The sequence below is a fragment of the Felis catus genome, chromosome E3 (assembly GCF_018350175.1).
Source record: "Felis catus isolate Fca126 chromosome E3, F.catus_Fca126_mat1.0, whole genome shotgun sequence".
NCBI classification, from domain to species: domain Eukaryota; kingdom Metazoa; phylum Chordata; class Mammalia; order Carnivora; family Felidae; genus Felis; species Felis catus.
Window position 1 is genome coordinate 6,070,472 of NC_058383.1, and position 6,752 is coordinate 6,077,223.

The following is a 6,752-nucleotide window of genomic DNA, read 5'->3' on the forward strand; positions in this document are numbered from 1 at the left end:
TCTCTCTCTCTCTCTCTCTCTCTCTCTCTCTCTCTCTCTCTCTCACACACACACACACACACACACACACACACCATTGCAAATGGTTTTGGGGATTTTACAGACGCCTAAGACCCACCATGGAGCCAAGATTCTGAACCCTCCATTAGAGCTCTGGGTGGTCACATACTGTGTTGGCATTTGCCATTTCTTTGACAATCCTGTGTCACATCTCTCCTTCCAGTACCTGCCTCCCATCCTGAGGGCCAAAGACACTGGACAACCCCCCCCCCCCAACTCTCCTCCCCCGCTCAGCAGGAGCAGAGGGAGACCACTCGGCTCATCCATCTGGCTCCTGGGTCTCATCAGCCCCAGGCTGTGGGACAGTGCCTTATCTCGGGCTTCTGTCGTGACGGGCCCTCTCCCAGGCTGTCACGGTGGTCTCTGCTTCCTTGGGTCTGCTGGTATAACAAGTAGGTGGTGGGCCCAGGGTTCGAACTTGGGTAGGTCTGACTCCCAGCACATTGCACTTCTGAATATCTCAGTGCCTGCAACGTATGTGTGTGCACTGTGTGTAAGATCGAGAGAGGGGAGGGGCATGCCCAGCACTCTCCTTTTTATTTGAAGATGATGTTACAGATGAAGGAACGGCCTGCACATGACTGAAATACAAATGGGTAAAGCAATTTTTTTCCACTCCAAACTCCACGGACGAAATCGTGCCTGATGCATTATGACGGATTCTTGGGGGCAACGCAGCAGAAGTGCTCTGTCTTCTCCAAGAGGAAGTCCCAGTCTTTGACTTTACCATCCAGCGTCCCGGCCCCCAGGAAAGAAAGCGCATACCAGGCATACACGTGATGATGTGGTCTCCAGGAAGCAGGAACCACTAGGAAAACAAATAATAAATAACATGATTCAAGAAGGAAGAGAATTTCCCTGCCTTCTCTTTAACCCATGGGGACAGTGATACTGATGGGGTTTTAAGGTCTCCGGGAAGGAGACACGATGTTTGGAGCTCCTGGGGAGGTAGGTATTGATGGGATGTTGGTATAGGCTACAGGCGCCCGTTGCTTGTCACTGGGGGGGGGGGGGGGTCTGAAAATGAATGTGAACTATAAATTCCGCCCGTAGAAACTTCCTAAGGTAGGACTTTAAAGCACTTGGAATTTTCACAGCCAGCAGCCAGAGGTCTGGCCTTGGTCGACAAAGGGCTCAGTGTGGAGCAGACGGGCCCTGTCTGTGCTGTAACATCGCCACCATCTCTGGTTCAGACCCACACACCGAGATGAGACACGGCTGTCCTGGCCCCGTCCCTTAGCCTTTAAGCCACGCCACTGGCCACCATCAAGTGCCCGAGACTTTCCAGGGACCCTCTGGCTCGCGCTTCGCTGACCTAAGCAATGCTGTTGGCTCAGACCCCGGCCCGGCTGCCCCGCTCTCGTTCTTGCCGCCTACAGTTCATGAATCGGGAAACAAAGGCATCGATCCAGCCCGCGTGGTCACCGAGGACACAGTGTTTCGGGGCGTAGTTGGAGGAGAAACTGAACCTCAGCCACAGGTCACGGTGGAGGGAGACCCCAGCCAAGGCGGGCACCGCCTGTCCAGCCTGGAACGATCCCAGGAAAGGAACCGACTCTGCTGGAGCCACTGGCCCGGGGGGCTCTGCCAGGCTGTCCCGGGCAGGGGTCTGACCTCACCAGACCTCTTACTCCCTGCTGTTCACGTCACCCACCTCCCCGGGCAGTTGCGGGGGGTTAAAAGATAGATTCTTTGGGGGCGTCTGGGGCTGCTGACAGCTTGAAGCCTGGAGCCTGCTTCAGATTCTGTGTCTCCCTCTCTCTGTGCCCCTCTTCCACTTATGCTCTGTCTCCGTCTCTCAAAAATGAATAAACGTTAAAAAAATTAAAAAAAAAAAAAAGATACATTCTTTAACTCAGGTCACCATAACAGAATACCACAGACTTGAGAGGCTTGAACAACAGAGATCTATTCTGTCACAGCCTGGAGGCCGGAAGTCCAAGATCAAGGTGTGAAGAGGATTGGTTCCTGCTGAGGCCTCTCTCAGTGGCTTATAGACAAACGTCTTCTCCCTTTGTCCTCATATGGTCTCTGTGTGTCTGTGTCCTGATCTCGTCTTACAAGGACACCAACCAGAATGGGTTAGAGCCCACCTTAATGACTCTATTTTAACTTAATCACCTCTTTAGAGACCCTGTCTTTGGGGCACCTGGGTGGCTCAGTAGACTCAGCTTCTGACTTCCGCTCGGGTCATGATCTCACGGTTTGTGGGTTTGAGCCCCACATCAGGCTTTATGCTGACGGTACGGAGCCTGCTTGGGATTTTCTCTCTCCCCCCCTCTCTCTCTGCCCCTCTGCCACTTGTGTGCACATCCTCTCTCTCTCTCTCAAAATAAATTTTTAAAAATAAATAAATAAAGACCCTGTCTCCAAATACAGTCACATTCTGAGGTCCTGGGGGGTTAGGGCCTTGACATACAAATTGGCGGGGGGTGCATAATGCAGTCCATATCAAATGAAATGCTGCATAGGGACTGCTGGACACGTTGAAGGTGTTTGGTAAGCAGGAGGAGGCGTGATTCCCATCTCTAGGGCAGCTGAGAAGGCAGACGGAGACAGAGTATAGGAAACACTGCAGAGTTCTGGCATCTTTCCTCAGTCTGCCCTTCTGTCCACCAGGAAGCCATCCTGGGCTTCGTAGTTAATTCTTCCAGAGAGGAGGTAGTTCAGTGTGTGGCCTTGTGCAAACGTGGATCTCCCTAGAGCTTCTGATGATGGACTCATGGGGCCTTGCGGCAGGAATCCCAGGCCTGCTCCCCTACGGCCAGTGCCGATCGTGGGATGTCAGCGGAACCTCCAGCCCGTGACGGGGTCATGGTGTCACGGTGTCACGACCTGCCTCTGTGCTCCTTCCCGTGTTTGAGTCCACTGGTCATGGGGCAGGGAGGCAACCCAATTTCTTCTGCCCCTCTGACTTTCTTTTTCCTGACCTGAACCTGTTGGCAAGATTTCCTCCCCGCATGCCCCCAGAGCACCTCAGGATTGTTTAGCCAGGAGTGACCTGGCCCCAAAAGCAGCGGGCAGGCTCTCTGGGCTCCGTTCAGGGCCCAGCAGCCCGAGAGAAGGGTCAGAAGAGGGAGGTTTCCTTACAAAGCAAGAAGATTTCATAGCATCTCCTGGCCGTCTCTCTGGTGGCCTCCCCTTCTCCCCACAGATTTAAAAATCTGGCCAAGCCCAAGACAGGCTTTTCTAAGCTGGTTGTGTCAAGAGGGGGGTCCTCTTGGTCTGCACTGGCCCATCTTCCCACCACACATGGATGTCCTTTCTTCCCTGAAACTTTGACACATCATATCCATTGGAAGATAGTTTCCAAAACCGTCAGCAAATTGGTGATAATCTTCTGCACCAAAAATACAACTAAGGCCCTCCTTTTGTTTTTTTGCATTTAAAAGTTGGGTTGCAGTAGATTTCCCCCCTGGAGGCCTGTGTGTATGGAAACAATTGTTTCGAGTCCAGACGGTTTGACTTGATGCATTTTACAGGGGCGCTGTAACCCGTGTCTGTTCATTATGCAGAGCTGAGTTCTTGCCCCGACTAAGCCACACTTTGAATAACGGAATTTCTGCTTTTTCCTGGCCTGCCTGGTGGATCTCAAAAGCTATAAGCGGCATCTGGGGTGAAGCTTCAGGACCCGGATTGCACAGAATGGAGCAAAGGCCACCCTCCTCCAAATCTCTCCTTCCCCGAATCATGAGATTTCTCCCGAGGAGCATTCGTGTCAGGTTGCCTACCCATCAAAACTCCTTTCTTCTTTCCCTTGGAAATCTGATGAGATCAAAGTGTCAGCTTTCACCAGCAACAGCCTGAAGGAAGTGAGAAGGCAGATGGGCCTCGCCCACCTCCGCGGCCCGAGCCATGCTGCCAACGCCTTTTGAAGGAAATGCTAGACTTTTCCCCCATGCACCTGGCTCCCCTGCAGATTCATAAATGGCAGTGCCTACAAGAAGTGGATGGGCTCCTCAAAGAATTCAAAATAGAGCTACCATATGATGCAGTAATTCCACTTCTGGGTATTTACCCAAAACACTTGAAAGCAGGGTCTCAAAGAGAAATTTTTTACACCCGTATGCATAGCAACATCATTCACAAGAGCCAAAAGGTGGGAGCCACCCACACGCCCATCAACAGATGAGCGGATAAACAGAATGTGGTCCATCCGCGCAATGGAATAGTATTCAGCCTTAAAAAGGAAGGAGGTGCGGTCACGTGCCACAACATGGGTGAACCTTGAGGACGTTGTGCTGTGAAATAAGCCAGTTACAGAAAGGCAGATTCTGCATGATTCCACTTACATGAGGTCCCTGGAGGAGTCAAATGTAGACGGAAAGTAGACAGAAGCCAGCAGTTTATGCTCTGGCTCCCACTGTCATTGGCCACAGGGCTGTTCTCTTGGTGCTCAGCACATGCGGATCTGTCCCACCCAAGTGTGAACCAAGAGCAAGCCCACGCAGAGCTGGAGGTACTCAGGCCCAGCTGCCTCCCATGTGACATGCACTGTGTGGCATGAGGTTTCGAGGGGTCCCCACTGCTCTGGCTCCCACCTCAGTTATGTGTGCAGTGAAGGTTCTGATGTTGCGTGTGTGGGACGGCAGGATGGGTGGGGGAAACTGTGAAGGTGGCAGTCCCCCAGCCGTGGCTAAGTGGGAAAGGGAGATCGGTAGGAGTAAGGAGAGCGTGGGCCTGGAAACCAACAAGCCTGGGTTCACATCCAGCATCCACATCCACGGGATGCATCAGGACATGGCTTCGAGCCTTATCTAAAAATAAAAAATCCTACCAGATGGGGAGTATGGTGGGAAGCCCTGTGAGATTTCACAGGGGTCTGGGGAGTGTGGGCTACCCTGGTGACTCACTTCTAAAAACAAATAGAACATGGCAAAAGTTATGAACTGTCACTTCCAAGATTAGGATGCAAAAGGACTGTGACTTCAACCTTGCTTGTCAACTTTTGTCTCTCCCCTCGCTCCAAGGGAATTGAGCCGCCATCTTGTAAACTAACTTCTGGAGGGACCGCATGGCAAGGAACAGGGGGCAGCTCCTGGTCAACAGCCAGGAAGGAACTGAGGCCCTCAGAGAACTGAATCCTGCCAACAGCCAAGTGACTGGGTGTGGAAGTGGACCCACCCCAGTTGAGCCTTTAGATGGGACCATAGCCCCAGCCAACACCTTGATCACAGTGAGAGGTTATCAGCTGAACTCTCCCAGCTAGCTGTGCTCAGATTCCTGGCCCACAGGAAAACGTGAAATAAAAAATGTGTGTTGTTTTAAACCACTGCTCTTGGGGTAATTTGTTACAAAGCAGTAGACAGCTAATAGAGGGGGTGCAGGGTTTGGTATGCAGTATTCTCACAGATACTGGTTCCTTTCTTTTTCTCTCTTCTTACCACAAATCTCTCTTTCGTAGCTCTGCCAGCCTGCCGTGCTCATGCACCCAGAGGGAGATCTGCACCAACCCCTCAGAACAATAGCTTGCTGAGTGACCCTGAGTCATCTGGAGCAGGTCACATTGTGCCAGCCTGTGTAAGACTGCGTGAGTAATGCCATTGTGAAAGTTTTCCCTGAAAAAGAAGTGAAATAGTACTAAAAATAATAATCATGAAAAGTCAAGCCACTTAGTCAAAAAGAAAGAACTAGAATGCACCTCAGAGAACTTGAGTCTACCTCCTCACCTGGCAAGTAGAGAAACTGAGGCCTGGAGAGTAGGAAGGTTGTTTGAAGAGCAGAACCGGATAGTTAATCATGGAAAAGCAATGCTTAACTGGGGGTTTCTTTTTTTTTTTTTTTTTAATTTTTTTTTTAACGTTTATTTATTTTTGGGACAGAGAGAGACAGAGCATGAACGGGGGAGGGGCAGAGAGAGAGGGAGACAGAATCGGAAGCAGGCTCCAGGCTCTGAGCCACCAGCCCAGAGCCCGACGCGGGGCTCGAACTCACGGACCGCGAGATCGTGACCCGACCTGAAGTCGGACACTTAACCAACTGAGCCACCCAGGCGCCCCTAACTGGGTGTTTCTTGGTGAACTAGAACAGATTGTCTATGATTGGGCCAAACTCAAGACGTGATTCTTGGGGAAGCAAAACTGGGCCTTAAGGCACCGCGGGCCTGCTGGACATGAGTGCCTGAAATGAGAGGGTCCTTGGGAGTGTAAAGGGGCACCATTTGCTTGAGCTCAAGAGGACAGCCACCCATGTATGAGTGGGCTGGAGGGGACATGAGTGAAGAAGGGGCTTCTGTGTTTGGAAAGCCAGAGGCTCCTAGACTCCTACAAACACCTGCAAAAGAGGGTGCCGCCGTGGGGAGGGAGGTGAGACGGCCATCGGAAGTGCTTCCTGGATCCTCCGGGCCTGGCTGGCTCTCAGGACACAGGTGAGCTCTTGGTCTGTCTCCATCTGGGTGCAGCTAGCCATGTGCACAGGTCACTGAGGTCCTGGCCAGCTCCGGGAGGCTTCCCCCAGGACCAGGACCCATCCTGGGGAGCATAGGGGGTCCAGGGATGGCTCCAAACTAAAGCTGCTTGGAACAAAGTGGGGATGAGGTCTGGGTACCAATAGCTCTCCAGCACCTTCAGGTGACGCCTGTGCTCCTCGCCTCTGAACCTGTTCCGCCTTCGCCTTGCCTCCCACCCCCCACTGTAACATAACACGCAGTGGTCCCACCGCTGGATAAACAGAATGGCACCTCCTCCCAAAGG

At 52.2% G+C, this 6,752-nt stretch overlaps 1 long non-coding RNA gene across 1 annotated transcript; it reads right to left on the minus strand.

The window, feature by feature from the left end:
* Positions 1-585: 585 nt before the first annotated feature.
* Positions 586-6,469, minus strand: LOC123382570. Its single transcript, XR_006591137.1, has 3 exons — positions 6,332-6,469; positions 5,445-5,618; positions 586-868 (listed from the first exon to the last, which is right to left on the minus strand). It is a non-coding gene; the product is annotated as an uncharacterized LOC123382570 (long non-coding RNA).
* Between the last annotated feature and the right edge of the window lie 283 nt (positions 6,470-6,752).